This window comes from Macrobrachium nipponense, chromosome 4, assembly GCF_015104395.2.
Source record: "Macrobrachium nipponense isolate FS-2020 chromosome 4, ASM1510439v2, whole genome shotgun sequence".
NCBI lineage: Eukaryota > Metazoa > Arthropoda > Malacostraca > Decapoda > Palaemonidae > Macrobrachium > Macrobrachium nipponense.
The window spans coordinates 36,306,163-36,332,927 of NC_061100.1; the positions used below are offsets into that span (position 1 = coordinate 36,306,163).

General features: G+C 44.0%; 1 protein-coding gene across 2 annotated transcripts in view; it reads left to right on the forward strand.

Moving 5' to 3' along the window:
• The window catches only part of LOC135210859 (uncharacterized), a 124,295-nt gene that overhangs the window by 11,220 nt on the left and 86,310 nt on the right, over positions 1 to 26,765 (forward strand). The gene's annotated exons all lie outside the window — the stretch shown is intronic.

Genomic DNA, 26,765 nt, shown 5'->3' on the forward strand with positions numbered 1-26,765 from the left:
CAGATATGAGAAGCATGAAAAGAATATAGTACAGGCAGTCCTTGGTTCAACGGTAGCGGTTCCGTTCCTGGCTAAGCAATGATAATCGAAAATCGTCATTAACCGGAACATCACACTATGTACAATAATTATGTAATTAATGGTGTTTATGATGCCATAAGTTCTGATAAACCACTTAATGGTGTTGTTAACTGATTATTGGTACAGATAAACCACTAAACAATGCCAATAAACTGTTTACCAATTCCAATAACCCTCTTACTGGTGCCGAAAGTCTGGTTAATGTCACTAGCTAAGTGCCATGACACCGAAACACAATTAACTGATGCTGCTGGTAAGCGGTAACTGCTTGTATTTAATAATATGTGTTTTTCTGGGTTCGACTTGTGTCTGCCGGTGAAAAGTTCCTGTAGCTCACTTTTCTAAGTAGGCGGTCCCCGGGTTACGACGGTTCCGGCTTACGACGTTCCGAGGTTACGACGCTTTTTCTTAAATATTCAATGGAAAAATCCGTCCTGGGTTACGACGCTTGTTCCGAGGTTACGACGCTGACGCTTCCGACGCTCCGAGTTAACGACGCTTTTAAAAAACGCATACTATGATAAAAATCCTTTATAGTTTAGCACAGTATATTAATAAAAATAAGTTTCTGGTTAGATTACAACAAAAATTTTGAGATTATGATGATTTTCGACACTTTTTATGTTGTATTTTTCTATGTTTTTTAGTGACGCCTCATATGCGGAACTAGTTTCCGAGCGAATGAATACATACTAGTTTACATATAACAGTCCAAAAGCGCAAATAATGAAAAAATCATTGCTTGTTTCCAGTAATAATAACAAAACGAAGTTTCTGGTTAGATTACAACGCAAATTCCAAGTATCCAAAGAGAGACATTATCCAGTAATTTGATCAGAGAGAGAGAGAGAGATAGAGAGAGTGGAGAGAGAGAGAGAGAGAGAGAGAGAGAGAGAGAGAGAGAGGGGCTCTTCCGACGCTCCTAGTTAACGACGCTTTTAAAAAACGCATACTATGATAAAAATCCTTTATAGTTTAGCACGTATATTAATAAAAATAAGTTTCTGGTTAGATTACAACAAAAATTTTTGAGATTATGATGATTTTCGACACTTTTTATGTTGTATTTTTCTATGTTTTTTAGTGACGCCTCATATGCGGAACTAGTTTCCCGAGCAAATGAATACATACTAGTTTTTTTACATATAACAGTCCAAAAAGCGCAAATAATGAAAAAATCATTGCTTGTTTTCCAGTAATAATAACAAAACGAAGTTTCTGGTTAGATTACAACGCAAATTCCCAAGTATCCAAAGAGAGACATTATCCAGTAATTTGATCAGGAGAGATGAGAGAGAGAGAGGCGTCTTCCGACGCTCCGAGTTAAGGACAGAGAAGTGTTCGTTTCGTTAAACGGCCTCTGACTCATGCCAGTAAATGTTTTGTTGATACTAATAATATAAGCCTATTTAAAGATACGTTTACTTTAATTAGTCTATATGATACGTAAATAGTAATCAACTGTTCTTGTAGCCCTCAATATTTGGCAAAATCGAAGTATCCAAAGAGAGACATTATCCAGTACGTAAATTTGAATCAGAGAAGAGGAGAGAGATGAGAGAGGAGAGATAGAGAGAGAGAGAGAGAGAGAGAGAGAGAGAGAGAGAGAGAGAGAGAGACGCTTTGGCAACAATGGTCTCGGGGGTTTTTATAGCTTCCTTCTGCTTGATGATCGTGGATATTGTAGAAGGATTTCGACCATACTCGTTTGCCAAATCGACGATACGAACGCCACGTTCATGCTTTGCTATAATTTCATGTTTTGCTTCCATCGAAATAATTTTCTTGGGTTTTTTTCTTATCACCTGCTTTGTCTTTAGCTTTGAGACCCATGGTTAATAATAAAATAGACAAAATAACACGAAAAATAGGCGCAAATACAACGAACTAAACAACGACGTGTTAACATGCAGCACCAACAAACAAACAGACTGAACGCCATTTATCGGTCGCCTATACAACTAACACTCATCGCAAAATCGTATCTCAAATATTTCGTTTGTATATCAAAGCTTGTATTTTCGCAAATTTTCTGTTATATCTCAAAACATTCGTATATTAGGGCAATCGTATGTCAAGTTTCCAATGTAATTTGATCAGAGAGAGAGAGAGAGAGAGAGAGAGAGAGAGAGAGACGCTTTGGCAACAATGGTCTCGGGATTGACGTAACGTTTATTTTCTGAACAGATAGGACAGAGAAGTGTTCGTTTCATTAAACGGCCTCTGACTCATGGCAGGAAATGTTTTGTTGATACTAATATATAAGCCTATTTAAAGATACATTTACTTTAATTAGTCTATATGATACGTAAATAGTAATCAGCTGTTCTTGTAGCCCTCAAGATTTTGCAAAATCACTCCAGGTTGTACATAAAACTTCAAGAATGTAGTGTCACCAGAGGATTACAATAGTTTTTACCTTCAAGAACCAGCATTCTTTTATGAAAATAACTCCAGGTTGTACATAAAACTACAGGAAACAACATGTAGTGTAACCAAAGGATTACAAGTAAGGTTTTTATAACTTTTTATTAGTTTAAGACATATTTCCAAGCGTCGTTCCGGCTTACGACGATTTTCGGCTTACGACGCGTCTCAAGAACGGAACCCCCGTCGTAACCCGGGGACTGCCTGTATAAATAGATCCTAAATATACCAGAGAAAAAAGCTAGCATGGTATGCTGAAGTTACTACCCTCAGCTCGATCACCCCAAGGGCGTCGGTATAGTACTAGGGCGAGTGGAAGCCACTTCCAACAGGTCTTCTTGCCAATTAGAGGATTCCTTTCAAAATCCCTCCCACGGGGAAAGCCGCCACAAAGGTTACTCCCCCTACCTTCCACTCGCTCTCACTACTACTACTACCCGCCCGCCCGCCGCCCTCCTCATTCCTGTAATTAGCCTTTGTGTGTTTGCACACGTCTTCAATTGCTCCCTTGGTGCCTTAATTTGCCGAAGCTACGTCTTCCTTGGAACTCTGCTTCTTCAATCCAACTTGAGTACTCCAAATTGTGTTCGTAATTCATATGGTTACGATGCATTCCATTTTTTAGCCTTCGGTCCCTTAAAAAACGTACTGAGGTGCCACTAGTTCATCCGCCATTTGGGTGCATCATCAGACACGTGCGGTATTATTACTGGTTATTTCCTTTATTTTTATTTTTATTTTATGTTAATTTTTATATTTCATGTCATATATGTGCCTTGTAGGGCTACTAGCTAGCCGATCGTATTTATCATTGTAGAGGAGGGAGTCCTCTCTCTCTCATGTGTTATTGTTTTAATGCGAACCAGATAGGTTTTTGATTTATGCACGTTTATGATTTTATATCACTGAAGAGGTTGGATGAGTTGCTTTCCTTTCCTAGCTTAACCGACCAGGCCTAGATTAGGTTTTGGAAGGTAGGCTAGGCGCCCCTACCACTATACCCTTACCTCTCTCCCCGTCCGCGCTATGGTGCTAACAGGGAGGATATCAAGGATAGAGAGTATCTCTCTTGTCATACTGTTGGACCTATCCTCCCTACCTGACCAGATCGAAAATTTCGAGTATGGAGGGTTTGGTTGAGTGCTCACCGTCCACACCATAACATCCTTGGAGGTTTATCTGGCCTACCTGACCGGATCCATAGTGATTCGGAGAGTTAGGTTAGATCCATGCTGGGTATTTTCCTTACACCTTATGTTCCTCTTGCAACTCTTCCATGATACCTCATTATTGTATTGTATATTATATTGTTTATTGTATATTATATTGTTCATTGTATATTATATTGTTTATGCACATTTATGATTTTCATATCACTAAGAGGTTGGAAATGTTGTTTTCCTCCCCTGGCTTACCTGACCAGGCCTAAATTAGGTTTTGGGAAGGTAGGCCAGACGCTCCCTACACCTTTACCCCTAAGGCCTTCCCCCCATCGGCGCTACGGTGCTTGCGGGGAAGGTATCAAGGATAGAGAGTCTCTCTCTTGTCATATTGTTGGATCTACCCTCCCTCCCTGACCAGGTCAAAATTTCGATTTGAAGGGTTTGGTTGTGTTACCATCCAAGCCATGACGTCCTTGGAGGTTTATCTGGCCTACCTGACCGGATCCATAGTGATCTCGGAGGGTTAGGCTAGATCCATGTTGGGTATTCTCCTGACATCTTATGTTCCTCTTGCAACTCTTCCATGATACCTCACTTCCATGATACCTCACTATTGTATTGTATATTATATTGTTAATTTGGGTGGTCTGGTATGTATATCGCCTTGGCCTAGCCTCCTTCAGGATAACAGTGGCCTCACTGCCTCCTGCCCCCTTTAGTAGTAGGCTATGACCTTCTGTTTGAGAGTGATCACCGATCGGTCGCTGTACCAATCACGACTGGCCATGGGCCCAGTCGGTCTACTACCTCCATAGTAGTAGGCTACACAGCCTCCAGTAGGTGTCTAACGCTGTCTTATAGCTTGTGGTGCTAGTAACCTTACCGATGAACGGCCGCTAGAGTTTTTTCCTTCAAGTGGGGGAGGTAAGGGTCGGAGAGGGAGGGTTACTGGTAGTATATGTAATCACCTTGATGTCTCCGAGTGAGTAACTCCGCCGGTTTGATAGTGGTCTAGCATCACACCAGCCAGCGGGCAGCGCACCGGATTGTACATTATACTGCTCTGCCACTCAGTTGTCTCTTCTCCCTGTTGTCTCCGCCGTCTTACTCAAGGAGAAATGGATCGGGCTGGGAGTTCAGGCTCAGGTATAGGATTTACCTTCTGTTCCGCTCGTTTCAGCCTGGTTCAGCCGGCATTGCTTATGGCAACGAGATTATGAGACTCTGAGTAGGCTAAGCTCTTTAGGGATTACTCCTGGTTACCAGATATATATATAAAAACTATATATATATCTCCGGACCTTTAAGGTTCCGACGTAGTGTGACTCACCATCACACTCGCCACTGGAGTTATTATACTAAGTTTCCGCAGCTCAGTTTCTGTTCTCACGTTTCGTTCACCACTCCGGTGGGAATGGTAGATGGTTTAAGTATACGACTATGACAATTCGTAGCCTTCTGATTCATTTCGACCGGACTAGAGATTGGACTTTCCTTCTCTCCGGTCCGGCGTGTCCCAGACCCCACACACTGGGGTGACCTCTACCTTCCAGAGGACGGAATCTGGAGGAGGCAAAAACATCCAGAGTTTTCTTTTATTCATTCTAAAGGGTGACCCGCTAACCCCTTTTCAAACCCGGCGGCCATGTAGTCTGTCGGTCGCATTCCAACTGCAGCATTCCGACGCGTGTACCTTCTGCTACGACATGATGGCGATTATTTCTGATGAGAAAGCTACCTTGTCCATCCAGCATGGGACAAGGGTGGCTCTCAGGAAGGAGGAGGTAGGTGGGGAAGTGAGTGAGGCAGGTAGTCTCTTAAGTCCTACTCCTCCTTTTTCCTCTTTCTTCCTAGGCTTCTCTAAGTCCACCCCTGCTTGGGAAAGATCGGTTTTGGTCATTCCCAAGATTAAAACGGTAAAACCGAGATCCCTTCCAAAGGGATCTAAACCGGCTCTGGCAGCTGCGACTAAGTCGTCTTCTGCCCCAAAGCAGTCAACCTCTGCTACTAAGTCGCCTGCTGTTAGAGCTTCTCCCCCTCCTGAGGGGTCGAGAGCCAAGTCCTCCAAATCTAAGACGACGGTGTCCGGATTTAATCAGGAGGCATTCACTAACCTTCTAATGTTGAAGGTTAGGGAAGTAGTTGATGAGAGGTTTGAGTCGATACGATTCACCTCAAGCACGGATACCTTCGGCCAGACAATAACGTCCCTGACTGAGAGGATCAGACCCCTGGAGGAAATGATGACCGGATTCCGCCAATCCGGAACCATGGCTCTGACCATGACAGTTTGGAATATGCTCAGCTGCCGCCATTTGAGAATAACAACCCGTGGCGACAAGCATTACAGTGGACCCCCCGTATTCGCGTTCTCCGGATTCGCGGACTCACACATTCACGGATTTCTCTCGGGAACGTTTCCCTGCATTATTCGCGGAAAATTCGCGCATTCGCAGTATTTTTCTGAGAAATATCCACAAATTCCTGGTTTTTTTTATCAATTTCTTCATAAAATGCACTTTTTGTGATAAAACTATTAAAAAAACCAAGTATGAACATTTTTAGTGGTTTTTCTTAAGTTTTAACTAACGAAATAGGCTGTTTTTAGCATTTTTATAGCGGTTCCAAACATTTGCGGATTCTAACTATTCGCAGGGGGATCTGGTACGCATCCCCCACGAATACAGGGGGACCACTGTACATGCTCCATTCTCAGATGGGAAGTCGACGATCGAAGGGTGCGGAACCTGCCTGGTGGAGGACTTTGATTGCTTCACGGAGGGTCTCCAATTTCCATTCCCCGGACTCGTCAGGCTAGCGGAACATGCGCTAGTCAGAGTATATAAGATCATGAAGGAGACAGTGATCTTCCCTAGGGACCAAGCTTAAGCTGTATGGGTTCGCACCTTTTCTGAATGGGGATGCGTTAACACCAAACTGACACCCAAAAAGGTAGCTTCACTATGTTTGTGACCCCAGGAGGAGTTCCGTCACCCTGTGCAACCAAAGTGGCGAAACTAACCATGCAAGCTGCGGCGGAGGATAAACCCTTACCAGCTCTAAAGGAGATAGAGGCTACCTCTCTACTCTTCCCCACAGATGTAGAGTTCTGAGATGACCCTCCGGCTACGTTTACGGCAGGTAAACTCGACCCGAATTGCTCCACCACCCTGTTGGCAGAGAAGCTACCTAGAATTCCGGACCACTTGGTCAAAGAGGAATTCGAGGCAAGAACCAGATTAGGAAGGTCGATCAACTCGGTCACTGCAGCGGAGTTGGTCACGTCATCCTACACTGAATGACAGTTGTTCCGGGTCCTCACGAAAGCCCTGTTGCAGACTTTCCAAACGGACCTGTACTATTTTATTATGGCGAGACGAGCCTGCAGAAAGTACGTCCTGGCGAGTGCCTCTATAAGGCACGAGCCTAACAGACTCATAAATTCCTCAATATGTGGAGAAAATCTGTTCCCGAAAGACAAAGTTAACAACGTCTTTAATGAGGCAGCCAGAGCTAACCAGAGTCTTAGGTCCGTTGGGACTTCCTTTCAAAAGGAAGTTTGATGGACCAGGACCCCAATCCAGACCTAGGAAGAGGCCAAGGAAGTTCCATCCCTACCGGACCTCTCATCCTCAGGCAATAGTGCAAGCGGTTCCGGTCTCTCAGGTCGGCAAGCCTTCAACATCTAAGGCTCAACCGCAGCAGCAGCTTGTTCTGGTACAAGCTGCACCGGCTCAGCAGCCTTCAGCCTCAGCAGCCATAGTAACCTCCCCAGCCTTCAACCCCTCCTATGAGTTGTGAGGCGCATTTCGCTGCTACAATAGGCATGCCAGAAGTAGCGGAGCCAGAGGTGGCGCCTGGCTACGTGGCGCAGCAAGAGGTAGAGGCTTCTGAGGAGGCAGAAGAAGCAGACCTGCAGCCAACCAGTGAAAGCCCGCAGGTGGGAGGGAGATTATATCTCTTCCGGGACCATTGGACCCTCAGTCCATGGGCCCACAGTATAGTCTCCAAAGGTCTAGGGTGGAAATGGGAGAAATGGCCCCCCTCCACCGATCAGTTTTCACCAGACTCCGACAACAGACCTTCTAGACTATGCCAAAGATCTCCTCCAAAAGAAGGCTATTAAGGAACTAAAACGCCTAAAGTTCCAAGGACGTCTGTTCAGTGTCCCAGAAAAAGGACTCGAACAAAAGTAGAGTGATTCTGGACTTTTCCCGTCTCAGCTATTACATTTAATGCGACAGGTTCCGCATATTGACCGTCTCGCAGGTGTGGACCGATAGCAAGGAAACTTCCCTCCACACCTAGGCTTCAAACTAGGAAAACAAGCTTACTCATTCAGAGTCATGCCGTTTGGGCTCAACATTGCGCCCAGGTTATTCACCAAATTAGGAGAGACGATAGTTCAAGAGCTAAGAACTCAAGGGATAATGTTAGTAGCCTATCTAGACGACTGGGTCATTTGGGCAGCCAGCGACGAAGAGTGTCTCAAGACAACAGCCAAGGTGAAAAAATTCTTGGAATTTCTGGGCTTCCAGATAAACAAGGAAAAATCTCAGCTAGTTCCGGCTTCCCAGTTTCAATGGTTGGAAATCCAATGTGACCTAAACTAGCACAAACTATCCCTCCCATCCAAGGTCAGAGAGATAGCGAAGGCTACGAGACAGTTCCTCAAGAACAAAAAGGCTTCTCGGCGTACCTAAGAGAGAATTCTAGGTTCGCTACAGTTTGCGTCGGTAACAGATCTATTGAAAGCCAAACTGAAGGACATCAATCGAGTCTTGAGAAAGAGAGCCAATGACAAACTCAGGGACAAGATCTCTATAATTCCATCTATTTTAACAAAAGTCTCCGTCCATGGATGGATCGCTGGAACCTAGCCAAATCAGTACCACTACAATTCCCTCCGCCATCTCTAACTATCCACATGGATGCATCTCGGAGCGGTTGGGGAGGCTATTCACAACACAAGAAAGTCCAGGGAACATGGTTGGAGATATTCCGCCAGTTCCACATCAACATTCTAGAAGCGATGGCCATTTTCTTGACTCTAAAACGCCTGGCTCCAGCCAGAAACACTCATATAAGATTAGTCTCATTCAGCTTAGTAGTAGTCCACTCCATAAACAGAGAAGGCTCCAGGTCAAGCAAAATAATTCACGGGGACAGGTAGCATTGGTGGCACCCAGCTGGCCAAAGAGCAACTGGTTTCCGCCTCTTCTAGAACTGAATCTCCGGTCCAAACAGATTCCCCGTCCAGAACTGACACAGGTAGTACAATCTCAGACTGTGTCAGCTTCCTCAAGAATTCTGAGTGCCCTAATTTTATGGACTTCAGGAAGTTGGCGGCCCAAAAGGACGCTAGTATTGATCCACTAAACATCTTATTCATAGAATCAGATAAAAGAGAATCAACGCTCAGGCAGTATGATTCAGCAGTGAGGATATTGGCCATTTTTTCTAAAAAAATTCAGATGCTCAAAATATGACTACAAATCTGGCAATTTTGTTCTTTAAAACTATTGAGAAAGGCCTAGCAGCTAGTACCATTATTACGATCAAATCGGTCTTAAGAAAGATTTTTCAGCTTGGCTTTAATATTAACTTGTCAGATTCATACTTCTCCTCGATTCCAAGAGCATGTGCCCGTCTGAGACCAATAGACGGCCCCCATACGGTCTCCTGGTTGTTGAATGATGTACTTAAATTAGCCTCAGACACTGATAATGAGTCATGCTCATATATAACCCTTCTCGGAAAGATCTTATTTTTAATGGCCCTGGCTTCAGGTGCCTGATTATCTGAACTCTTGGCGCTCTCTAGAAATCCAGATCATGTTGAATTCCTCCCGTTGGGTGAAGTATTACTATCCCCAGATCGAGAGTTCTTGGCTAAGAATGAGGACCCACAAAAACAGATAGGCTCCATAGAAAATTATTCCTCTGACACAAGACGCATCATTGTGTCCTGTCATTACCCTTAAATCCTATCTGGCCAGGACTTCCGAAAAATCTTCAGGCCCCCTTTCTATTAGAGAGAAAGGTGGTACGATTTCTCTTAAAGGTATTAGACAAAAAATACTCTACTTTATTAAACAGGCCAACCCGGATTCAGTCCCACACTTCCATGACATCCGAGCAGTGGCTACCTCCTTTAACTATTTTTACCATATGAATTTCGAAGACCTGATGAAATATAGGGGTTGGAAATCTCCAGCAGTATTTAAACGCCATTATCTCAAGAACTCAGAGGCCCTTAACTCAACAGTGGTTGCAGGAAGTATAGTCTCCCCTGAATGATCGAGTCTTATCAACTCCTTCCCTTAGCCCTTTTGGTCAGTCCTTTTTCCCTTAAATACTCTCTCCTTCCTACCTGCCTTGCTCGTATTCCCTGCCAACCCTCTCTCTTCCGGGCCGGGCTGGTTTGTTTGCCATCCTGTCACTGGAACTTGTACATAGCATTGAGACCATATTGGTATCACTGACCTGTCTGTACATACTTTTTGTATATTGCTTCAGATAACATTCTATTATATTGCTTTATTATTACTAGTTTTAAGCTCTAGTTTAAGTCCTAGTTTTAATTAGTAAGTAAGCTTTCCACCTTATTATTTCCGCATTAAATTTATTCTTTAAGTGAACCTTAGGCTTCATTATCCCTTTTATATACTTGTTTGGTATCTGTTAAGCTTGGATGGCAATTCTCTGATACTTTTTCACCGGCAGACACAGGTCGAACCCAGAAAAGGGATTTTGACAAAGGAAATGTCTATTTCTGGGGTAAGACCTGTGTTGCCCGGTGAACCCATCCCTTCTTCTTTCCCCACCCTTGACCAGTCCAAGCTTGGGTGTCTATTCCAGGAATGATGAGGGCGGGCGGGTAGTAGTAGTAGTAGTGAGAGCGAGCGGAAGGTAGGGGGAGTAACCTTTGTAACGGCTCTCGCCGTGGGAGGGATTTTAAAAGGTATCCTCTAATTGTCAAGAAGACCTGTTGGTAGTGGCTTCCACTTGCCCCAGTACTATACCGACGCCCTTGGGGTGATCGAGCTGAGGGTAGTAACTTCAGCATACCATGCTAGCTTTTTTCTCTGGTATATTTAGGATCTAATTTTACTTAGAAAAGTGAGCTACAGGAACTTTTCACTGGGCGACACAGGTCTTCCCCTAGAAATAGATTTTTCCTTTGTCAAAATCCCTTTTGTCTGTACTATTCCTATGAATATCATTTTGAAACAAAAGCATGTAATGTTAACCCTTCATGTCATCTCGGCTTTTCTTCTCCCAATGGTAATGGTCATTTCTAAATAAATTTTATTTCTTGTAATAGAGTGTTTGTTTTTGCAGTCTCATTAGTTTACATATGCTTGATATTATGGTCAGCAGGATCTCTGGTGGTATAATATGAAGTGTAATTGAATCATTCCCTGTTCGTCAAACAAGCAACAATTTACTGCCATTGCTGACAAAGACATTTAATTTTGCATCCTCATGTATTCCTAAACTTTCAAGCAAGCAAGGTAATTAGTTAACTACTGTCTGGTGGGCAGGAGTCCCGCCTGCCCGGATGTAAACATTCCAGTTTCCTTTTGGCTGCAGATGTCTTTCCTGACTCTGCCCTGATTGCCGTTTTGCTTTTTTCCCAGTGGGATCTTTCTTGCTTTCTTTTTTTTTCTTTATAACATCACGTGTGTTTGATATTTTTGCAATATGCTAACCCACGAATCATCTAGACACCTATGTGGAAGGCCGTCACCCAGTGTTTGTGTCCTGTTGTGGACAACTGCCACTCACCCATTGATGTTGACCTTCATGTCCTCTGCACTAGTTGCAAGGGACATGATTGTAACCTGAATCCACCTGTAATGAGTGTTGCTCTTGGTTGCCGTTCCAGTGGGTGAAGTTTACTGGCAGAAGGCAGTACAAGAAGAAAGCTTCCAATGCATTGTTGAAGGAATATAAAGGCAGTCCCCGGTTATCAGCGGAGGTTCCATTCTCAGCGGGGTGCTGATAAGCGAAAACCACCGTTAACCAAAACTCAGTGATTTATGGTGCTAAGTTTTGGTTAATGCTGCTGATAACCAGTTAATATAGGTATGTATAATGGCATCATAACCCTATTATCGGCACCTTATGTCACTGTTAACCAAAACTTGGCGAGATATGGCACTATAAACCACTGATTTTACGGTGCTAGACAAGTCCCATAAAACCGCCGCTAGACAAGCCCCATAAAACCGAATTACCGTTAACCACATCCGTCGTTAACTGGGGACTGCCTTATGCCATCGACTATGCCTTGGGTTGCTAACCCTTCTTCTTCTGGGGGTGGGAGGGATAAGGACAACCTTTGCTCAGGGCCTGTCATGGACCTCAAGAGGTCCGCAAAGGTTCGATATTATAATAAAAAGAATTCAACACCAACAGTTGAAACTGGGGATACGAATATAGAAAGATACACAAACAGAACAAAAGTTTATTTACAATCTTACTAACAAAGATAAATGCAGAATGGTTTCTCCTATTTACATAACAAAAGTAAAATCTTACACTGCATGAACTGGGGAAACAGTGAGGTAATGAAAATACTTGCTTGCCAGTTTTGCCGCTGGGAAATCAATGCTCGAAGTGATGGCTTCCCGAAAGTAGAACTGTAACTTCAGACGTCTTCTTGACTCCGTATTGCTGAAAACAATGTCTATTCATGATACTCGAAGGGCAGGTTATTCCTCAAAACCAACTTGCAGGAAGTTTCTTCTCTGAATGCTTGCTCAACCTCAAAATATCACGGTCGTCCACTCCCTGACGACGACTTGACCAGATTTTGATCAAACTCTCAAGCGCCGTTTCCTCTCTGATCCTTCGTCTGTTCCTTCTTCTCTTATCTCTCTCTGATGATCTCTGCTGGTCTCTCACTGATGATCTCTCTTATCCCTCAGGGCATATATATATGTACGGCAAAATAGGGTGGGGCTGAAGGGGGCGGATCATAACAGCGAATGTCACAGGAACTTTTAGAAGGATCTAGACGAAATGTTGCATCATGATACGCTGCATTCCTCACGACATGTTGGCGCCTGTTGAGTTCCATATCACACTGACAATTCTAGAACAATTATGAGAACAGGCACCTTTAACACGTGCGCGAATACCTCTTTGCTGCAGACCTACTTGAAGAAAATGCATTTTCATTTCCTTTAACTTATCATTCGTCGCTATGAAGCGTTTACCATGACAGGGCCTCTACTTGCTCTGAGGGGGAAGTTTTTCCTTCGGAATGAGAGGAGTCTCAATCAACTTACCCGATTTTGTCTTCTCCAGGTCAGGTGGCCGAGCTCTGTTAGACTTGGATCTCCTTGGGGCTCTCGGGTGCCCCTTCAGTGCAGGGTCTCTTGGGGCACGTAAAGGGTTTGTGTTCTCCAGATTTTCTTGTGACATATGGCTCTGTCACTACCACCACGACTACAGTGACTACAGTGATTGTCAAAGTCCCCACATTGGTGTCAACAAATTTTCCAACCCTGACAACCACGGCTGTGATGGACCAGACTTTTATGCATCCTGCTCTGGGTTGCACTCTGACTCTCCTGCCCACTATATTCGTGGCTCTGGCTGCTCCTGCTGCTCCAGCTGCTCTTGCTACTCCTGTTGTTCCTGCTGCGCTGCTCCCTCCTGGATGAGGACCAGTTGCTGACCGCTATCCTGAAGAAGATGTCGAAGAAGAAGAGTCATAAGGTTTTATTGTCGTCGTCTCCATCATCATCTTCATCTTTAACTTCTTCTGCTGCTGCTACCTCCCCTTCTTCTGAAGTTCACTGGCCGAAAGAGAAGAATGCGGCTTCCCCTCCCACCCCAACAAGGGCGTGGTACTTCTAAGGGGTTGCCTCCCGCCACAGAAGAAGCAGTGGGATATTTTGTTGGCTCTCCCTGTTCTTTGGACTTGGGAACAGTTTTGTGTACTCATCTGGGGTTTTGCGTCTTGAGTATGTGAGCTCCCAAGGCCTGAGTACTTGAAACCAGTTCTGGGAAGCTCGCTTCCAAGACTGGTACTATGCCTGCCACTTCCCAATTTTCTTTGAACACTTTGGTAGAGACTGCTCCTGTTGATCGTTCAGTATGAGATTTGGGAGCTTCAAATGCTTGACAAGGTTGAGTCACTTCGAGTACTCTAGTTTTCCCTGGAACCTCGAATACCCCAAAACAGCACTGGAGAATCCACTCACCGGTCTGGTTTAGGCACAGGGTGAGAGTCAGTGACAAAGCATGCAGGTGCTTCAACACTTCCTGCCAGTATTGCTTCAAGTACTCGGACAGGTTCCCAACCTAATGCTTCAGACTCAAGGGGCTGGGCACCCAGAGATGCAGTGAGGTGGTCCCCTGTGCAGTGTTCTCGCCAGTAGGCTACAGCCTTGGAGAAGACTGGAGCACTTTGGGAGAAAGGCACAATTTCAAGCCCAGTGGTGCCTGAGCACTTGATTCCAGCCAGCCCTCGTTTACGTTCACTTGATTGACCCTACTCACTGGAAGAGAGTGCATGAGTACATTCACATGAACCTTGACGCTCTCCTTGGGACAGTGGCTCAACTTGCCAACATGGCAGCGACATGGAGCCAAGTCCTGGGTAGTAGATGTCCCTTGAGATGACTATATATTTCCCTTCAAGCCTTGACCACCCCTCACCAACAACCCGGCTCAACTACTAACATATATTCCTGGCCCGCCAAAGGTCTCGCCCTCTAGGAGGAGGTGCAAGCCATGCTGAAGAAAGGTACTTTGTAAGTCGTGTCGGATTGGTCCCCAGGCTTTTACTGCTACATCTTTCTTGTAGAAAAAAAACCTCAGGAGGTTGGAGACCGGTCATAGACCTCTATCCCTTGAACTGATTCGTTCGCCAGACAACACACTCAGTGCTCATTTCCATCAGGGAGAACAACTTCATGCTTATGATGGACTTGAAGGATGCGTATTTTCAAATACCCATCCATCTGTCCTCTTGCAAGTACCTATGCTTTATCCTTAGGGAAGTGGTATTCCAATTCAGGGTACTCTGCTTCGGATTCTCGACCTCTCCCCAGGTGTTCACGTGAGTGTTCACTCGTGGTCAATTTGGGCACATTCTCATGGGTTATGTCTCTTGAGGTATCTTGATGATTAGCTTGTCCAGATGAGCTCCAATTCTCAGTTGCTCCACGACAGGAATCAACGTCTTGAGTTTTGCCACATGCTAGGGGTCGTTGTAAATCTCGAGAAATCCTATCTCATCCCCAAGCAAAGGGTAAAGTACCTGAGCATGCTGATAGATATGGACTCTCGAATCAGCAGGTTCAGGAAGGCCGGGCAGCTGTTCCTGTCTCAACGAGAGCAGCCAGCTTGGCAGTGGCAAGTCATCATCGGTCACTTGTCATTCTTGGAGAAGCTGGTCCTCATGGGCATCTTCACTTACATTCACTCCACTGGAGAATGAAGGAGTTCTGGTACCAGTCTTGAGATCCCCAGTCCTTTTCCATTCCTCTATTGGAGGAAGTGAGACAGGACCTAGACTGTTGGGAGGATGACAGAAATCTTGTAATAGAAGCATCCTTGCATACTCCCCCTCTCAACATGCTTATGTTCTCAGACACATCAACTGAGGGATAGGGCACACACCTGGAGGAGTGGAGGAGTGGCTGGTTTCAGGTGTGTAGAACTGAGATGGCAAGCACTTTCACATCAATATCCTGGAACTCAAGGAGGCCTTCCTGGCCCGCCAAGAGTTTCAGGATTGAGTGATGGGACACTATGGTGTTGGTGAGCAACAACACCACAGTAGTGGCATATGTCGACAAGCAAGGGGGCCTTGTGTCCCTTCCGCTTTATCAGTTGACAATGCAGGTGCATAAGTGGGTGGTAGCTCACTTGTTAGAACTGTCAGCCAGATACATTCCAGGCAAGAAGAACATGGTAGACAAGCTCAGCCATCAAGATCAAGTGATTGGGACAGAGTAGTCCTCTTCATGTAGACATTACGGAGTTGTTGTTCGAGCTGTGGGGGCTTCCATCCGTGTACCTGTTCGCCACCTGGCTCAAAAGGTTCAAGTCTTCTGCTCCATCTTGCCAGATCTTTGGGCCACTGCAGAGGATGCATTTCAACACCCATGGGACAACCTCGTTGCTCCCAAGTGGCCACATGATGTTTGGTATCTTAATCAGCTAGCTCTACTTTCTGAGGCACTGAGAGAGATCCCCCCCTGGCACAACCTTCTGCGTCAACTGCATGTAGAATGGTTCCATCAGGCAGTGCAGTTCCTGTGTCTTCATAGCTGGAAACTATCCAGCATCTCTTGTGAGTGAGAGGCTTTTCTCACCACACAACAGCAGACATGGCTGGATACCTTAGACAGTCTTCTGTAGCAGTATACCAGGGAAAATGGTATACTGTGGTTGGTATTGTGGATGGGGTCTCTCTCATGTCGGAGCCACTTTTCCTTGGGTGATGACTACTCAACAAGTTGTGTACCTTATCCAGCATCTCTAAGAGGACAGTTAGCATCTTGCCTAAGGTGTATAGTACTAATTTCAGTCTTTAAGTTCTAGTTCCGGTTGTTTAATACTATTGGTACTAGTTTCGGTCTTTTACAGTTATGGAAGTAAGAGAGTTTATGTGAGTGACTGGCTTCTCTTCCTCTTCCTTCCTCTCCATCCTTCATTCTCTTTTTTTGGGCAGAGAGTGGGATTCGAGCCGTCACATGCTGGAACTGGCGACCGATGCAGATAAGTGTCATGTCGAACTCCCATTTTATTTTTCTATTCTTAGACTTATAGAAGCAATCCCTCCTCCTCTAGCAAGGGGAGGAAGGGGATCCTTACAATAAGAAAAACTCTATTCTTGTATTTGCTTTAATGTCACAGAACTTAGATTCATCCTAGCTCCTTTTTTGTATAAGGTTAAATTCTTTTCACTCATTCGAAAAGGCTCAGAAGTCTGACAGTTGATCATGCAGTTCTTACACTCTCCGCTCAACATGTCAGAGGCATGGTACTCTTCTGCACTCTATTGACCAGGAAAAGAAACCCAGGTGTGAGTCTTCCTTATGTAAAGGACTGAGCATTTGTACACAGTCGACCCCGCCTATTTGCAGTTCCAGATTTGCGAACTCGTCTAATCGCAGATTTTTCTATGGAACACATATCTATGCAAATCAGTCATGGAAAATTTGCCATAGTTTTCATAGAGAAATATTTGTTAATTACTGTATTTTCATATAATTTTAATGACTAAATGCATATTTTGTGATAAAACTATGAAAATACTCAATTGTGCATAAGCATTTTTTTTTTTTATAGAGTATGTAGTTTTTTTGTTAAAGAGTTCTCTTCTAGCTGCTCTTGTGGCTGGGTATTGTCGTAATGATAAACATCATAACATGTGATATAGTATAAATATTACCAAACATGGACCAAGAAGCCATTCCTTTTCTGGTTGGTAAACAAACCAGAGCTCAGAGAAGTGCGTTCTTCCCTTATTGATTCATGGAAACATCTAAGTTGAAAGCTAAGCGCATAATTTCAAGTTCCAGTTAAAAATTTTTTTAGTTTTGACTGTGGAACAGTGATTTTATTGTGCTTTTAAAGCAGAAAACTGGTTTTTTCACCAGCACACATCAGCGCTTTGTACAATTTATGGTCATTAGGCTACCTATGAGAATTTCATTCTTTGTTTATTGATTTCATTACCAAGGTTCATGGAAACATCTTAGTTGAAAGCTAAGTGCATATCAAGTTCCAGTTTTTAGTTTTTAATTTAGACTGTGGAACAATGCTTTTATTGTGCATGAAAAGCCATAAACTGGCTTTTTTTGATAACGTAGTCACTGTTTTGTCCTCAAAGGATTTACCTTCCATGGTGTGCGTCAGTGCCCCACAGTGATCAGACTAATATCAAAGAAATATCTTTTAGCCTGGTCTTTTAGCCGGGTATTATGCCATAATGATAAACACTATGACAAGTTATCGAGTATAATGGACTCAAAATTGACAAGAAGGCATTTTATCTTGTCTTCAGCGAAAGCTGTACCCAGTTTCCTACGTCAAAACCTGTAGAAGTGACTATTGCGCATGCGCATCGGCCATCATGTTATATGTTTGGCCGGCCAAAAGACCAAGAACCATTACTCCTCTCCAGAATCATGGAATCGCCAAAATTTTGAAGTTAAGTGCTTATTTTTAAGATTTAGTTAATACAGTTAAAACTGTGGAACAAGAAAATTTTATTGTGAGTACGAAAACTGGTGTTTTGTTTACCCGTCTGGTGTTGTTTAGGACATGTGACCGGCAAGACACATGTTCCAGGCTAGCCTTTACGAATGCAAAAAGTGTTTTTAAATTAATTTAGATAATCTTTTCAGATAACGGTTTCTACAATTTCCGAGGCAGTAGCCTACATGAGCTAGTAGCCTAGCTGGTTTAGGACAAGTAATTTTAGACTAGGAATGCCAATTATTGGTAGCCCGTAACCTAAGATAGTATATCTTAAAGATGATTAAATAACCCTAAGTATGTACTTACCTAAATTTTCGGTGATAAGTACCTAGAAGTAGATAAACAGGCTACACCATTTTAGTTTAATTTTGCCATATTTAGTATGACCGAAATTAACCAAGCCGGATAATTCCTAGTTTTAATGTATGACACTTACCTGGCAGGTATATATATAGCTATATTCTCTGTTCCACCTGGCAGAAATTTTCAAAACTCGCGGCAATCGCTAGTAACCTATTAGTAGTTCAGGCAACCACCACCCCGTTACCGTGGCGCTAGCGCTAGGAACCGTTCCCAATTGGGCCAGATTTTCTCTGCCAGCCGAACCGGCAACATTGTTGGTGGTTCCCTGCTAGAATTTTCATTCTCGTTGCTGACTGATCTTGGATTTTGGTATTGTACTCGGAAACGTTAGCTTGGCATTCGTTTTGGATTGTTCTTTAAGATGTCTGACTCTGGAAGTATGTTTAGAGTGTGTGTAAAAGAGGGGTGTAAGGTAAGATTGCCGAAGGCTTCGGTCGACCCTCATACCGTTTGTAAGAAGTGTAGGGAGAATGTGTGTACTTGGGAAAATAGATGCATTGAATGTGAGAATTTATCAGAGAAGGAATGGAAGGTCTTTATGAAATATGTTGAGAGACTTGAGAAAGATCGTGTAAGGAGATCTGTTTCTCGTAGTGAGAAGTCAAATTCTTCGAGTAAAAGGAGTGATTGTATTTCCTCTCCAGCTCCTTCTAATGTAGAATTGGTAGTTCCTTCTCCCCAGGTATCTCCTGCGCCCGCTGCTGTATCGGAGGAGACGAACGAAACAAATATTGTGAAAGTGTTCGCTGCCCTTGCGTCCATGGGCGACCAGATACAGCGACTTACAGACAAAGTTAGTGCTTTCGATGTCAGTGAAAGTGTAGTGGAGGGGGCGTCTGATCGTCTCTCTCGTGCTCCTAGACCTAGACCTCTGTCAAGCTCCCAGACCCAAGGGAGAAGGCATGTCGACAGTCGAAGGGAGGCGAGAGAGGTTTTGTCACGGTCAGGCGTCCCTTCGAACAGTCCTGTTGCAAGTTCCCAGGCTGTTGCAGTTCGCCGCAGAAAAGGCGTAACTGGGAAGTGTGCGTCCTCGGAAGGTTCGACTTCCGAGCGGGAACGTCGGTATGCAGTGGTTTCTCGGCCGCTCAAGAGGACGTTCAGGACGTCAACGGCTCTCGAGAGACAGGCGCAAGACAGTGAGGCTTGGAGTAGTCCTGAGGTGTTGTCATCCTCGGAAGACGGGGACGCAGTGCCGATCAAGAGGAAAAGGTTTTCTCGTACTAGAGAGGACGCAGGACGCACTGGTGATATACGTCCTTCTCGGCATGGTATTTCCATGGGAGAATCGCCTCCATCTTCTTATGTATCCTCCCCTCGTATTTCTCCGTCGGGTAGAGTACAGGATCGCTCTCCTTTAGGTCGCAGTCCAGCTCGCAATCCTCATCCTTCGTCGTCTACCATGCAGGAGGATGGTACGAAGCATTTCTTACGGGAAATGCAGTCCAAGTTGGCGGTACTGGTGAAGTCTTGGGATGCTTCTGAACAACCGTCTTCGAGGCGTAAGGACGATTTCCTTCCCATTAAGTCTTCTAAAAGGGAAGACAAGGACGCGTTCGCCGAGGACGCAGGGCGAACTGACGCTAGGAGGAAAACAGTTTCCGAAGAAGCAGGACGCAAACGTCAGGACGCAGGACGCAGGCGACAGGAAGCAGGCGTTTCTACGATGGACGCAGGACGCAGGCGGCAGGACATCGAGAGGCGGCAGGACGCCGACGCCTCGGTAGCCGCAGGACGCAGGCGGCAGGACGCTAGTCCGTCAACGAAACGTCAATTCGACGACGACTTACAAGACATTTCTTCAGCAGAAGAAGAGTTGGAAGTAATTGAAGAAAAGATTACGGAACCTTCGTCAGATTATAAGGTTCTGACTTCACGTCTTATTGCTGTTTTTGAGGGGGAATTTAAACCGACAGCTCCGTTATCCCCCTTATCACAGTTTTCCAAGACTAGGACTCCAAAGAAGTCCTCTTTCCTGAAAATGACGATGTCAATTTCAGCGAAGAAGGCCCTTCAACGGGTGAATGACTGGATGAAGGAGAAGAAGAAGCGGGAAAATACTCTTTTGTTTTTCCTCCAGCTAAGTTAGCTTCTAAATCAGGAGTATGGTACGCTACTGGAGAAAGTCTAGGCCTGGGAGTACCTGCCTCCTCCCAGGGGGACTTCTCCAGTATAGTAGACAGCTCTCGCAGACAGGCGTTACAGTCGGCCAAGGTCTGGTGGACGTCTTCGGAATTTGACCATCTATTTAAAGGGATTTTTAGGACTTTCGAAGTCTTCAATTTCTTGGATTGGTCTTTGGGAGCGTTAGCGAATTCCCTAGGAGAAGAGGATTCGCAGGACTTAGAAATAGCTAAGAGTATTATGTCCTGCATGGATAAGGCTCTTAGAGACGGAACGAACGAGCTGGCTTCGTTATTCACAGCAGGAGTGCTTAAGAAGAGATCGCTGTTGTGTTCGTTCGCCTCAAAAGGAGTTTCTAACTCTCAGAAATCGGAGTTACTGTTCTCTCCCCTTTCGAAACAGCTGTTTCCTTCAGAGGTGATTAGGGATATAGCGCTATCCCTTTCGCAAAAAGCCACTCAAGATCTTCTTTCGTCTTCAGTTAAGAAGTTCTTACCAACCAAGTTGGTGAAGAAGACGCCAAAGGATACTAGACCGTCGCAACAGCCCTTTCGAGGAAGAACATTCGCTCGACCTGCCTTTAGGGGTAAGAGAGTACCCGCGAAAAGAGGAGCCAAGACCCCCTCTAAAGAATGAGAACTCAGTCCTCCAGACGACAGTGGGAGCCAGACTTCAAGGTTTCTGGGAAGTTTGGCAAGATATGAAGGCAGATCCCTGGGCTGTCAACGTAGCTCGGGAAGGATACAAGATTCCTTTCTTGATAAGACCTCCTCTCGCAACATCTCCAAGAGCCCTCGGGGCAAATTACAACGATTTAGAGAAGAAAGCGGCTCTGTGGGAGCAAGTAGCTTCCATGCTAGAGAAAGGAGCAATAGAACCTGTTCTGGATCACGAATCTCCGGGATTTTACAACCGTCTGTTCCTGGTTGCAAAGTCCTCGGGAGGTTGGAGGCCAGTGCTGGACGTAAGTCAACTGAATCTTTTCGTAGAAAAGACCAAGTTCACTATGGAGACGAACGATTCAGTACTGGCAGCGGTACGTCCAGGGGACTGGATGGCGACTCTGGACTTACAAGACGCATACTTTCATATTCCGATTCATCCAGGAAGCAGGAAGTATCTAAGGTTTGTGATTCAGGACAGGGTCTTTCAGTTCAAGGCCCTAATGCTTCGGCCTTTGCACAGCCCCTCAAGTGTTCACGAGGATGATGTCCAATGTGGCGAGATGGTTACATTTAAGAGGGATCAGAGTGTCGTTGTATCTGGACGACTGGTTGATAAGATCCCAGTCAAGAAGTCAATGTCTGGAGGACGTGAGTCAAACATTGGACTTAGCAAAAGACCTAGGTCTGGTAGTGAATATGGGAAAGTCCCATTTGGAGCCCCAACAACAGATAGTTTATTTGGGGATTCAGATATCGGCAGTGACTTTTCGGGCTTTTCCGTCCCCCGAAAGGCAAGCCCAATGCAGTCAGAAGGTGCAGGACTTTCTAAAGAAAGACCGATGCTCTGCAAGAGAGTGGATGAGTCTACTGGGCACACTCTCTTCGCTAGAGAGGTTCATTTCTTTAGGAAGACTGCACATGAGACCTCTTCAGTTTTTCCTGAAGGATTCATGGCCAAGAAAATTGCAACCGGATTCCTTCCAGTTTCTAATTCCGGCCGAAGTAAAGGAGGAATTAAAGTGGTGGCTAACTCCAGGCAGGTTAGCAAGAGGGATGTCGCTTCAGCAGAAGAACCCAGACCTCGTCTTGTTTTCCGACGCGTCGGACGCGGGTTGGGGAGCGACATTAGGCCCTCAAGAGGTGTCGGGACTTTTGGAACAAGGACGAAACAAAGTGGCACATAAACAGGAAGGAACTGTTGGCAATTTTCTTGGCTTTGAAGCACTTCAGAGAGTTGATTCGAAACAAGACAGTGCAGGTCAACTCGGACAACACCACGGCTCTGGCATATATTCGAAAACAAGGGGGAACTCATTCTTTTACCCTTTACAATCTGGCAAAAGAAATTCTGCTTTGGGCAGAAGAGGAGAAGGTCGTGATACTCACCAGGTTTATACAAGGAGAGAAGAACGTGAGTGCGGACCTGTTGAGCAGAAGAGAGCAACTTCTCTCGACGGAGTGGACGTTGCACATGGAGGTTTGCCAGAGCCTGTGGAAGTTGTGGGGCCGTCCGGTAATGGATCTGTTTGCGACAGCCAGAACAAAAAGGTTACCAACATATTGCTCTCCGATTCCAGACCAGGAAGCAGTGGCGGTAGATGCGTTCCTGATGGATTGGTCAAACTTAGATCTGTACGCTTTTCCTCCGTTCAAGGTGCTGGGGAAAGTGATGAAGAAGTTCAGGGAGAGCAAAGGAACGAGGATGACCTTAATAGCCCCGTTTTGGGCCGGCCCAAAGTTGGTTCACAGAGGTACTGGAATGGACAGTAGATACGCCAAGGACTCTTCCTCTAAGAGTAGATTTACTCAGACAACCCCACTTCGACAGGTTTCACAAGAATACCCTCGCTCTGGGTCTGACTGCGTTCAGACTATCGAACGTCTGGTCAGAGCGAGGGGATATTCTAGAGAGGTGGCCAGTGCAGTGGCTAGAGCCAGAAGAACCTCCACAATCACGGTGTATCAGTCGAAGTGGGACAACTTCCGGAAGTGGTGTAAGAACAGGAAAGTGTCTTCATCCAGTACCTCTGTGACCCAAATCGCAGATTTCCTTCTTTACTTGAGAAAGGATTTACACTTGTCAGTTTCGACAATCAAAGGTTATAAGAGTATGCTAACCTCAGTGTTTAGACACAGGGATCTAGACATCTCGAATAACTTAGATTTGAGAGATCTGATTAGGTCGTTTGGGACGAAGAAACAATCAGAAGGCAGGCCACCTGCTTGGAACCTGGATGTGGTCTTGAAGTATTTAACTTCTAGCAAATTCGAACCGTTAGAGAGTCCTCTCTGAGGGATCTTGCTAAGAAGACGATCTTTTTAGTAGCATTGGCAACTGCTAAAAGAGTTAGTGAGCTTCAGGCCATATCGAAGAAGGTTGGATGGAGACACGGCAATGCAGTGTGTTCATTCCAAGAAGGTTTCTTGGCCAAGAATGAGGATCCATCTAATCCTTGGCCAAGATCCTTTGAAGTTTTGGGTCTAGCTGAATTGGTCGGTAACGAGCAAGAAAGAGTTCTCTGCCCAGTGAGAGCGTTGCGATGTTATATAGAAAGAACAAGAGTTATCAGAGGGAAGTCTGATGCTCTGTGGTGTTCAGTTAAAGACCCCACTAGACCCATGACGAAGAACGCTCTAGCCTTCTTCATGAGAGAGTTAATTAAAGAGGCTCATATGTTGTGTGAAGAGCAGAGCTTTGGTATCTTGAAAGTGAAGGCTCATGAAGTCAGGGCAGTGGCGACTTCATTAGCTTTTAAAAAGAATTTAGCCCTCAAGGAAATCATTGAATCCACATATTGGAGAACTAATTCAATATTTGCGTCTCATTATCTGAGGGACGTTCAGACAACCTTCGATAATTGTCAGACGCTAGGTCCATACGTGTCCTCGGGTACAGTATTGGGCAAAGGAGTTACTACCCCATAACCTTCTTTTAAGCTAGTTGATTTTATTAGGTGATGGTGTTTGTGTTTATTGGTCGTCTGAGAAAAGGGTGCGGTACTTTTCTCAGTCGTGTTAGTATTATCTGGTGATGGTGTGTGTGTAGTTCAGGTAAATGATATGTTACTAGCTTGAATGCCGTGGCATAAGAGGGCTGTAAGGATCTGTCAACACATTGGTCACGTCCAGTTGTCAGTTCCAGTCTTAGCTTCTTCAACATACAGGACACTTCCTTGTTGAGAGCTACTAAGGTTAAGCAGGCTTAGAGGCAGGACCTATCAAGTCAGCTACCTTAGCAGGTAAGGAACCTAGAGTTTTAATAATATTTTAATAATATTTTTATACTCTAAGAATGTTGCTGTCCTTGACCCACCTCCAAATGTGTCAATCAGCTATATATATACCTGCCAGGTAAGTGTCATACATTAAAATGAAGTTTTTATGATAAAACAAAGTTTATGTATACTTACCTGGCAGGTATATATAATTTAATTCCCACCCGCCTCCCCTCAGGGGACAGGGTTCAGAGAAAATCTGGCCCAATTGGGAACGGTTCCTAGCGCTAGCGCCACGGTAACGGGGTGGTGGTTGCCTGAACTACTAATAGGTTACTAGCGATTGCCGCGAGTTTTGAAAATTTCTGCCAGGTGGAACAGAGAATATAGCTATATATATACCTGCCAGGTAAGTATACATTAAACTTTGTTTTATCATAAAAACTTCATTTTAAGTAGGAACCCGTTACTAACACTTATTAATCAAAGTTGTTAGCCTAGAATACGTATTCTAAGGCTAGTCAAATTGGCAACAGGTGCCAAATGTAATAGTAATCTAAAACTCAGAACTACATTTTAATTGGTGGTTTTTAAGTAACATGTTGAATGGGGTGCTGAAATTGTAATTCGAATTATCACTCTAAGTTATGCTTAGAGTAAGTGTTGATTTACTTATAAGGTAAAATAACCTAACAGGAAGGTTATTGTTGATATGATGGTGTTATATTGGCTAGTTTATCAGTAATATAACATGCTAAAACTATTCGAGGCTTAGCAAAAATGTCCGTTTTGCTATGATTTAGTATCCTAGCCTATATGTGTGTACATATACAGGCAGTCCCCGGGTTACGACGGGTTCGGCTTACGACGTTCCGAGGTTAAGGCGCTTTTCAATTATATTCATCAGATATTACTTCCAGGGTTATGACGCATGTCCCAGGGTTATGACGCCTACAACACTCATCTTGCAGAAGACGTATGACACCAAAAATGCAAAATAATCAATTTTTGAAGGTTTTTTTATGAAAAATGCAATAAGAATGCAGTTTACATAGTTTTCAAAGCACCCAAAGCATTAAAAGTAAGGTTTTCTTAGGATTTTTGACGATGTTCCGGCTTTAGATGATTTTCGGCTTACGACGCGTCTCAAGAACGGAACCCCCGTCGTCTATGTCTATGTCTGACGGTTTATCAATTATCCCTGCTTTCGCTATTAAGCGTTCAGACGGGATTTCCAAATCACTTATATTATAGTTACAAATTTAAAAGTCTATGTAATGTAAAGAGGATTAATTGTATTTGTCTCAGTATTATAGCTGAGTGAAAATAAATGGGTTTTCAATAGCTTTTTGAACTGAAAAATATTTTCAGCACACTTGACTGATGCCGGAAGTTGATTATACAATCTAGGAGCGCAGTGCTTAAAAGTTGTCGTACCAAGAGTGGTTGTTGCATGAGGCTCATCAAGTCTGAAATCATCACGGGAAAGGCGTATATGAACACCAGGCCCTACTACGTATCTTTTCAGGCAACCTTTTAAGATGCAATGGCTCTCCCGCGTTAATAGCTTGATATGTTAAGATGCAAAGTTTAAAAATAATCCTTGCTTTGACTGGTAACCAGTGTAATTTAATTAAGGTTGGAGTAATATGTTCTCGCGGGGATATACCAACAATTAGTCTAGCAGCTCTATTCAAAATCATTTGAAGTTTCTTAAGACGATAATTAGGTAAATTGTAATTACAACGAGTTACAATAGTCTACGCTACTAACTACCAAACTATTAATTAGCAGCTTAGTGGCATCTTCGTTAAGATATTTTCTAATGGATGCGATATTCCTCAGATGATAATTTGCAGTCCTAACCACATTGTTAATATGTTCATCAAATGTCAAAGAACCATCAACTACTACCCCGAGATCTCTTGACTTTATCAGTTAACAAAATATTTTCCTTATTGATGGAGATGCTATTAACGTTATCAAACCTTCTTAAGTTATATTTACTGCCAATTAGAATACACTCAGTTTTATTTTCATTTAGTTTCAGCTTTTCCTTTTGCAACCATTTCGAAACATCTGCCATAAGTCTATCAATAACAGCTTGATCTTCAATAATGTCATCCACTATTAAATAGAACTGGGTGTCATCAGCAAAAAATTTACATTGAACGCCATGTAATTTAAATATCCAAGACAACTCGATTGTATAAATACTAAAAAGAACCAGGCCAAGTACGCTTCCTTGTGGAACACCCGTGGTGAGCTTTCTACTTTCAGAATATCTATCTTTAACCTTCACCTTGAAAGATCTATTTGATAAATAGTTATTAAACCACTTAAGAGCATCCCCATCGATCCCAATAGCAGTCATATCCTCTATTAACACTTCATGAACCACTGTATCAAAAGCAGCGCTAAGATCTAGGAGAATAAGCAAGCTACATTTACTGTCATCAGAGAATCCTAACAAATCATTAATTACGGCACAAAGAG